The sequence below is a fragment of the Apodemus sylvaticus genome, chromosome 22 (assembly GCF_947179515.1).
Source record: "Apodemus sylvaticus chromosome 22, mApoSyl1.1, whole genome shotgun sequence".
Classification (NCBI taxonomy): domain Eukaryota; kingdom Metazoa; phylum Chordata; class Mammalia; order Rodentia; family Muridae; genus Apodemus; species Apodemus sylvaticus.
Genome location: NC_067493.1, coordinates 29,719,584 through 29,729,670, shown reverse-complemented (window position 1 = coordinate 29,729,670; position 10,087 = coordinate 29,719,584). Strand labels below are relative to the sequence as shown.

General features: G+C 38.8%; 1 pseudogene; it reads right to left on the bottom strand.

Moving 5' to 3' along the window:
• Positions 1 to 8,767: 8,767 nt before the first annotated feature.
• Positions 8,768 to 9,714, bottom strand: LOC127672481 (olfactory receptor 7A5-like; annotated as a pseudogene).
• Positions 9,715 to 10,087: the final 373 nt, after the last annotated feature.

Genomic DNA, 10,087 nt, shown 5'->3' with positions numbered 1-10,087 from the left:
ACATAACTTTTTATTTCTAGAAAATGGCCATTGCATTAAATAGGAGTGGTGTTGTGTTCCTTTGAATATAAAACCATGGCACTCCTGTCTTTGGTCTCATTTGAGATTTCAATATGTATCAATACATTACACTTTTTTATTATGCAAAAATTGTAGCCGTGCATAGAAGAATAAGAAGTGACAGAAAAGAAATTCATTACTTGCATTCCCAATGGCAACATCAAGAAAAGATGTGATACAGTGTCATTTTAATTTTTTTATCTATGGTAGCAAGTAAATGAAATCAAAAGGAAAAAGCCACGTACCCACACATACTTATTGTAGGAATATTTGAATCAATATGGCAAGGAAACCACCTGATTAATTATGTCCTGTGTGGATGGATAAGAAAATAGCTGACGGTAGCACTGACATGTTTATCATTTATGTTTAAATATTATTACTTAAAATTCTATCTGTATATATTGGACATTAGCCCTCTATCGGATGTAGGATTGGTGAAGATCTTTTCCCAATTTGTTGGTTGCCGTTTTGTCCTTTGACAATGTCCTTTGCCTTACAGAAACTTTGTAATTTTATGAGATCCCATTTGTCAATTCTTGATCTTAGAGCATAAGCTATTGGTGTTCTGTTCTGTCCCTGTGCCCATGTTCTCAAGAGTTTTCCCCAGTTTTTTTTCTATTAGTTTCAGTGTGACTGGTTTTATGTGGAGGTCCTTGATCCACTTGGAGTTGAGCTTAGTACAAGGAGATAAGAATGGATCAATTCGCATTCTCCTGCATGCTGACCTCCAGGTGAACCAGCACCAATTGTTGAAAAGGCTATCTTTTTTCCACTGGATGTTTTCAGCACCTTTGTCGACGATCAAGTGACCATGGGTGTGTGGATTCATTTCTGGGTCTTCAATTCTATTTCATTGGTCCACTTGCCTGTCCCTGTGCCAATACCATGCAGTTTTTAACACTATTGCTCTGTAGTATTGCTTGAGATCTGGGATACTGACTCCCCCAGAAGTTCTTTTACTGTGGAGAATAGTTTTAGAACTCAAGAAGTTCGACCCCAGGGAACCAAATAACCCTATTAAAAATGGGGTACAGACATAAACAAAGAATTTTCATCGCAAGAAATTTAAATGGCTGAGAAGCACTTTAAGAAATGCTCATCATCATTAGCCATTAGGGAAATGCAAATCAAAACAACTCTGTGATTTCACCTCACACCAGTCAGAATGGCTAATTGTAAAAACTTAGGAGACAGCAGGTTTGGCAAGGATGTGGAGAAAGAGGAACACTCCTTCATTGCTGGTGGGATTGTAAGATGATACAACCACTATTGTAATCAGTCTGGTGGTTCCTAAGAAAACTGGACATGACACTTCCGAAGGACCCTGCTATACCTCTCCTGGGCATATACCCAGAGTATTCTCCAGAATGCAATAATGACACATGCTCCCCTATGTTCATAGTACCCTTATTTATAATAGCCAGAAGGTGTAAAGAACCCAGATATCCTTCAATGGAGGAATGGATACAGAAAATGTGGTCTATATACATAATGGAGTACTGTTCAGCAATTAAAAACAATGAATTCATGAATTTTTTAGGCAAATGTTTGGAACTGGAAAATATCATCCTAAGCGAGATAACACAATCACAAAAGAATACGCATGGAATGAAATCATTGATAAGTGGAAATTAATTAGCCCTGAAGCTCTGAATACTGAAGATACAATTTGCATATCAAATGATTCCCATGAAGAAGGAAGAAGAGGGCCCTAATCCTGGAAAGGCTTGATCCAGCATTGTAGGGGAGTACCAGGACAAGAAAAAGGAGGGGGAAATATAGGAGAATGGATGGAGAGAAGAGGACTTATGGGACATATGGGGAAGGGGGAACTGGGAAAGGGGCAAGGTTTTGGATTGTAAACAAAGAATATTTATATATATATATATAAATTCTATATGAATCAACATACATACAAATCTCCCTGTGAAAGTCTAGGGATTAGACTATTCTTAGGTCATTTACTAAACATTATGATAGGAACTTCAGACACTGAGTCAAATATATACCCAGGATCCTAGATATATGAAAACCTCCAATGACAATCTTATAGGCATGCAAATTAAGTATATTAACATTATCAGACAAGATGGTTCAGCTTGTAACATACCATGGAATGGTAAACCAAACATTGAAACGACCTAGTCTCTAATATTTTTTTTTTTTTTTGCATTTGATAGATCATTCCTATTTTTTTTATTTTTTTATTTACATTGCAAATGACTTCCCCTTTTCTGGGTCCCCACTCCCTGCAAGTCCTATACGCCCTCTTCCATCCGCCTATTCTTCCATCCCCCCCCCTTCCCACTTCTCTGTTCTGGAATTCCCCTATACTCTTGCACTGAGTCTTTCCAGAACCAGGGGCCACTCCTCCATTCTTTTTGGACATCATTTAATTTGTGGATTATGTCCTGGGTATTCAAAGTTTCTAGGCTAATATCCACTTATCAGTGAGTGCATACCATGACTGATCTTTTGAGACTGGGTTACCTCACTTAGTATGATGTTCTCCAGCTCCATCCATTTGTCTAAGAATTTGATGAATTTATTGTTTCTAATGGCTGAATAGTACTCCATTGGGTAAATATATCACATTTTTTGTATCCATTCCTCCGTTGAAGGACATCTAGGTTCTTTCCAGCTTCTGGCTACTACAAATAGGGCTGCTATGAACATAGTGGAGCATGTGTCCTTATTGCATGCTGAAGAATCCTCTGGATATATGCCCAGTAGTGGTATAACAGTGTCCTCAGGAAGTGACATGCCCAGTTTTCTAAAGAACCGCCAGACTAATTTCCAAAGTGGTTGCACCATCTTACAATCCCACCACCAGTAGAGGAGTGTTCCTCTTTCTCCACATCCTCGCCAACACCTGCTGTCTCCTGAGTTTTTGACCTTAGCCATTCTGTCTGGTGGGAGGTGAAATCTCAGGGTTGTTTTGATTTGCATATACCTAATGATTAATGATGTTGAACATTTTTTAAGGTGTTTCTCAGCTCTCCAAAGTTCTTCATGTGAAAATTCTTTGTTTAGTTCCATACCCCACTTTTTAATTGGGTTATTTGGATCTCTGGGTTCTACTTTCTTGAGTTCTTTGTATATATTAGATATTAGCCCTCTGTCAGATTTAGGGTTGGTGAAGATCCTTTCCAGTCTGTTGGTTGACGTTTTGTCCTTTTGACAGTGTCCTTTGCCTTACAGAAACTTTGTAGTTTTATGAGGTCCCATTTGTCAATTCTTGATCTTAGAGCATAAGCTATTGGTGTTTTATTAAGGAACATTTCCCCTGTGCCCATGTCCTCCAGGGTCTTCCCCATTTTTTTTCAATTAGTTTCAGTGTGTCAGGTTTTATGTGGAGGTCCTTGATCCATTTGGAGTTGAGCTTGGTACAAGGAGATAAGAATGGATCGATGCACATTCTTCTGCATGCTGACCTCCAATTGAACCAGCACCATTTGTTGAAAAGACTATCTTTTTTCCACTGGAGGCTTTCAGCCCCTTTGTCGAAGACCAATGACAATAGATGTGTTGGTTCATTTATGGGTCTTCAATCCTATTCCATTTATCCGCTTGCCTGATATTGTACCAATACCTTGCAGTTTTTATCACTATTGCTCTGTAGTAGAGTTTAAAGTCTGGGATATTCAATCCCCCTGAAGTTCTTTTACTGTTGAGAATAGTTTTAGCTATCCTGGGTTTTTTGTTATTCCAGATGAATTTGAGAATTGCTTTTTCTAGCTCTATGAAGAACTGGGTTGGGATTTTTATGGGAATAGCATTGAATCTGTAGATTGCCATTATTGGCAAGATGGCCATTTTAACTATATTAATCCTGCCAATCCACGAGCATGGAAGGTTTTTCCATTTTCTGAGATCTTCTTCGATTTCTTTCTTCAGAGATCTGAAGTTCTTGTCATATAGGTCTTTAACTTGTTTGGTTAGAGTCACCCCAAGATACTTTATGCTGTTTGTAGCTATTGTGAATGGGGTCATTCCCTAATTTCTTTCTCAGTCTGCTTATCCTTTGAATATATAAAGGCTACTGATTTGCTTGCGTTCATTTTGTAGCCAGCCACCTTGCTGAAGATGTTTATCAGCTGTAGGAGTTCTCTAGTAGAGTTTTTAGGGTCACTTAAGTATACGATCATATCATCTGCAAATAGTGATAATTTGACTTCTTCCTTTCCAATTTGTATCCCTTTGACTTCCTTCTGTTGTCTAATTGCTCTAGCTAGGACTTCAAGAACTATATGGAAAAGATATGGAGAGAGGGGGCAGCCTTGTCTAGTCCCTGATTTTAGTGGGATTGCTTCAAGTTTCTCTCCATTTAGTTTGATGTTGGCTACCGGTTTGCTGTATATTGCTTTTATTATGTTTAGATATGGGCCTTCAATTCCTGTCCTTTCCAAGACTTTTAGCATGAAAGGATGCTGAATTTTGTCAAATGCTTTTTCAGCATCTAATGAAATTATCATGTGGGTTTTTTCTTTGAGTTTGTTTATGTAGTGGATAGCATTTATGGATTTCCTCATATTGAACCATCCCTGCATCCCTGGGATGAAGCCTACTTGATCATGGTGGATGATCGTTTTGATGTGTTCTTGGATTCGGTGGGCAAGAATTTTATTTAGTATTTTTGCATTGATATTCATAAGGGAAATTGGCCTGAAATTATCTTTCTTAGTTGGATCTTTGTGTGGTTTTGGTATCAGCGTAATACTGTTGGGTAGTGTTCCGTCTGTTTCTATTTGGTGGAAAAGTTTGAAGAGTATTGGTGTTAAGTCTTCCTTGAAAGTCTGATAAAATTCTGCACTGAAACCATCTACTCCTGTGCTTTTTTTTTTTTTTTTTTTTTTTTTTTTTTGGTTGGAAGACTATCTATGACCCCTTCTATTTCTTTAGGGGTTATGGGTCTGTTCAGATGGTCTATTTGATCCTGGTTTAATTTTGGTAATTGGTATCTGTCTAAGAAAATGTCCATTTCCTCCAGATTCTCCAGTTGTGTTGAGTACAGGTTTTTGTAGTAGGATCTGATGATTTTTTGAATTTCCTCGGTTTCTATTGTGATATCTCCGTTTTCATTTCTAATTTTGTTAATTTGGATACTTTCTCTGTGCCCTTTGGTTAGTCTGGCTAAGGGTTTATCTATCTTGTTGATTTTTTCAAAGAACCAGCTTTTGGTCTTGTTGATTCTTTGTATGGTTCTCTTGGTTTCTACTTGATTGATTTCAGCCCTGAGTTTGATGATTTCCTGCATGGAATTATTTCAATCTTCTTATATTTGTTGAGGTCTGTCTTGTGACCAACTATATGATCTATTTTGGAGAAGGTACCATGAGGTGCTGAGAAAAAGGTATATTCTTTTGCTTTGGAATAAAAAGTTCTATATATATATCCGTTAACTCCAATTGGTTCAAAGCTTCAATTAGTTTCACTGTCTCCCTGTTTAGTTTCTGTTTTCCTGAACGGTCCATTGGTGAGAGTGGATTGTTGAAGTCACCCACAATTATTGTGTTAGGTGCAATGTGTACTTTGAGCTTTAGTAAAGTTTCTTTTATGAATGAGCGTGCCCTTGTATTTGGGGCATAGATGTTCAGGATTGAGAGTTCTTCTTGTTGGATTTTTCCTTTGATCAGCAAGTAGTGACCTTCCATGTCTCTTTTGATGACATTAGGTTGAAAGTCAATTTTATCTGAAATTAGAATGGCGACTCCGGCTTGTTTCCTGGGACCATTTGCTTGTAGAATTATCTTCCAGCCTTTTACTCTAAGGTAGTTTGTGTCTTTGACATTGAGGTGTGTTTCTTATAACCAGCAAAATGTAGGGTCCTGTTTACATTACCAGTCTGTTAGTCTATGTCTTTTTATTGGGGAATTGAGTCCATTGATGTTAAGAGATATTAAGGAGTAGGGGTTATTGCTTCCTAACATTTTTGATTTTAATTTTATACATGTGTGGTTATCCTCTTTGGGTTTGATGAAAAAGCTTAATATCCTGCTCTTGCCAGGGTATAGTTTCCCTCATTGTACTGGTGCTTTCCCCCTATTATCCTTTGTAGGGCTGGGTTTGTAGAAAGATATTGTGTAAATTTGGTTTTGTCATGGAATATCTTGGTTTCTCCATCTATAGTAATTCAGAGTTTCGCTAGGTATAGTAGTCTCGGCTGGCATTTGTGTTCCCTTAGAGTCTGCATGAGCTCCACCCAGGATCTTCTAGCTTTCATGGTCTCTGGTGAGAAATCTGGTGTAATTCTGATAGGTCTTCCTTTATATGTTACTTGCCCTTTTTCTCTTACTGCCCTAAGTATTCTTTCTTTGTTTAGTACATTTGGGGTTTTGATTATTATGTGACGGGAGGTATTTCTGTTCTGGTCCAGTCTGTTTGGAGTTCTGTAGGCTTCTTGTATATCCTTGGGCATCTCTCTCTTTAGGTTAGGGAAGTTTTCTTCCATAATTTTGTTGAAGATATTTGCTGCCCTTTAAGTTGTAAATCTTCACTCTCATCAATACCTATGATCCTTAGATTTGGCTTTCTCATTGTGTCCTGGATTTTCTGGATATTTTGGGTTACAAGTTTTTTGCATTTTCTTTAACTGTTGAGTCCTTGCTTTCTATGGTATCTTCGGCATCTGAGATTCTTTCTTTTATCTCTTGTATTCTGTTGTTGATATTTGCATCTATGGTCCCTGATTTCTTCCCAAGGTTTTCTATCTCCAAAGTTGTCTCCCTTTGTACTTTCTTAGTTGTTTCTACTTCTGTTTTTAGATCCTGGAAATTTTTGCTCAGTTCTGTCATTTGCTTGTTTGTGTTTTCCTCTAATTCTTTAAGCGATTTTTGTGTTTCCTCTTTCATGACTTCTGCCCTTTGATCAAGGTTCTCCTGTATTTCTTTAAGTGATTTTTGCGTTTCCTCCTTATTGACTTTTGTATTCCCTTGAATTTCTTTCAATGATTTTTGTGTTTCCCTTGTAAGGGCTTCTAATTTTTGATCCATTTTCTCCTGAATTTCTTTACGTATGTCCTTCATGTGTTCTTGTACTAGCATCATGACCAGTGATTTTAAATCCAAATCTTGTTTTTCTGGTATGTTGGGTATCCAGGATTTGCTAATGTTGGAGAATTGGGTTCACATGCTGCCATAATTCCTTGGTTTCTGTTAGTAACGTTCCTATGTTTGCCTTTAGCCATCTGGTACTCCCAGGAATTAGATGGTCTTATTGTCACTGGCTGGTGCTTCAACCTACTGTGGATCTTTAAGGTTATTTCTGCAACACTGGATGACTGGGTTTCTTCTGGCACAGATTACTGATATGATGGCTTCCTCTTTTGTGCCTTTGGAGCCCTTCTCAATATTGCCTCAAGCAATGCTATACTTAGGTTGTCAAGGTCAACCAGATGTTCTCTGTCTGCTCTATTATGGACGGAAGAAGTTGTGGTGGGGGTCACTCCCTCTGTTGATTCTCATATAGGACACAGGTCCTGTGATGGACTGGCTTGCAGATGAACCACCTATGTGCTCAGTTCCTGAGTGCAGGCAGACCCCTGGTGGTTTGCACCACCAGAAATCTAAAGCTCAGGGTGTTACAGTACCTAGTGATCCTTTTGTGTCCCTGCAGACAGTAAATATGGCTGTGGGGCTTCTCTCCTTCCACAGCTTCCTGGGCAGGACACAGGGCCCGAGCCCGGCGGGCTGGCAGACAAAAGCCGCCTATGTGCTCAGTTCCTGAGTGCAGGCAGACCCCTGGTGGTTTGCACCACCAGAAATCTAAAGCTGAGGGTGTTACAGTACCTAGTGATGCTTTTGTGTCCCTGCAGACAGCAAATATGGCTGTGGGGCTTCTCTCCTTCCACAACTTCCTGGGAAGGACACGGCGCCAAGCCCGGTGGGCTGGCAGACAAAAGCCGCCTATGTGCTCAGTTCCTGAGTGCAGGCAGAACCCTGGCGGTTTGCACCACCAGAAATCTAAGGCTCAGGGTGTTACAGTACCTAGTGATGCTTTTGTGTCCCTGCAGACAGAAAATATGGCTGTGGGGCTTCTCTCCTTCCATAGCTTCCTGGGCAGGACACGGCCCCGAGCCCGGTGGGCTGGCAGACAAAAGCCACCTACGTGCTCAGTTCCTCTCTAATATTCTTCCACCATAAAGTTATACATAGGACTATAATTGTGAAATGCAGTGTTTTCTCATAGCAGTAAAATTCATGACTATTTTTATTAAAATATGAAATTATTGAGCCTATGGAAAGCAGATATCTAAATAAGTAAAGACAGTTGCAGAGAAAAACAGATGATTTGGTTAATATAAAACTGAGAGATGAGAACTGACTCAAAAATATGTTTGTTATAGCATGTGGGGCAGTATGAATGTAACACACAGTCACACATTATAAGAAATAAATAAAATTATTAAATTCTGAGTCTGACACATGTTCCTATCAATGAAATTATATCTAAGCATTTCTCTCTTTGATGAGTGTGGATTTGTGAGTATTTCTTGATCAAAATATTTTTAAATGTTGGGAAAGATGGAGAAGAATATATGTCATAGTGCATGGAGAAGCTAATAAAGTAGATCATATGATTGAATTGTATAAAGAAGTTGAAATCTGAAAATGAGAAACCCTCAATAAGACAGAAGAATATGGTTTTATTTTCAAGGTCCCAGCAGAGAGCAATGTGCAGTGTTATCGTGGACATATAATAATGCTTAGCATCTTAGTAAAGGATTCCTTTCTTTCTTCCAGCCTAACATTCTTCTCAGAACCCTCTCTATATCTTTATTCCTAAGGCAGAAGGGAGTAGATCATGGGTGTGACCACACTATACATAACAGAGGCTCTTGCATTTGACTGAATTTGTTGTTAAAGCAGAACTGAGGTAAACACTCTGTCCTATGCAATAAATTTAAAAGACAACTAACAAGTGAGACACACATGTAGGAAGTGTTTTGTACTTCCCCAGCAGTAATGAGATGGCATGTAGCAAGGAAAATATCTTGGAGTAAGAGTAAAGTATTCCAATCAGGGGACAACAAGCCCACAGAAATACTGAAAAATAAACCACCAGATCATTGGAATGGGCATCAAAGCAAGTATTTTGCATCTCTTGATTAAGTTCACAGAAGAACTGTGGGATTTCCAATTATGTGTAGAAGTTCAGCCGTAATGTCATTAGGCTTTGTGTTGTGGAGTAGAAGACATTCATGATCTAAGATGCTAGGGCCATCAGCAAACAGAGTTGGGGGTTCATGATGGTAGTATAATGGAGGGGCTGACAGATGGCCACATACCTGTCATAGGCCATCAAAATCAGCAGAAATATTTCAAGCCCTGCAAAGAGTATGAAGAAATGCATTTGGGAAATGCAGTTTTTATATGTGATGATGTTACTTTTTGTGTTTATATTTACCAACGTCTTTGGGACACTTTTAGAAGTGAAGCACGCATCCACGATGGATAGGTTGGAGAGGAAGAAGTACATAGGTTTATACAGATGGAATCTTGAAATTGTTGCTAGGAACATGAGCAGGTTTCCAAGCATGGTGCCCAAGTACAGGGCCAAGAACAATGTAAAGAAGAAAGGCTGGAGTCTTGGGTTCTTTGAAATTCCCAGAAGGATAAAATGTGAAATTTGTGAGTTGTTCTCATACCCCATTTAATTCCTGTGACTAATAAAAAGGAGATAGAATGAAAATGCCATTAATTCCAGCAATTGCAAAGCAGAGGCAGGAGGATTTCTGAGTTTGAGGCCATTCTGGTCTACATAATGAGCTCCAGGACAGCCAGGGCTACACAGAGAAACCCTGTCTTGAAAAAAACAACAACAACAAAAAGAAAATATTTGACACATCTGCACATGCTTAGACAAACCCAGCTTGTCTTGGACATATCCTGACAAAACCAAATCTTGGATATATCCTCTATCCAAGATTGAAGAGTAAGACTTAAAATATCAATGAAATCTGCAATGTGCCATAACAATTCCATGAAGGATTTAAACACCGCTTACCACACTCAGAATTTAAGAA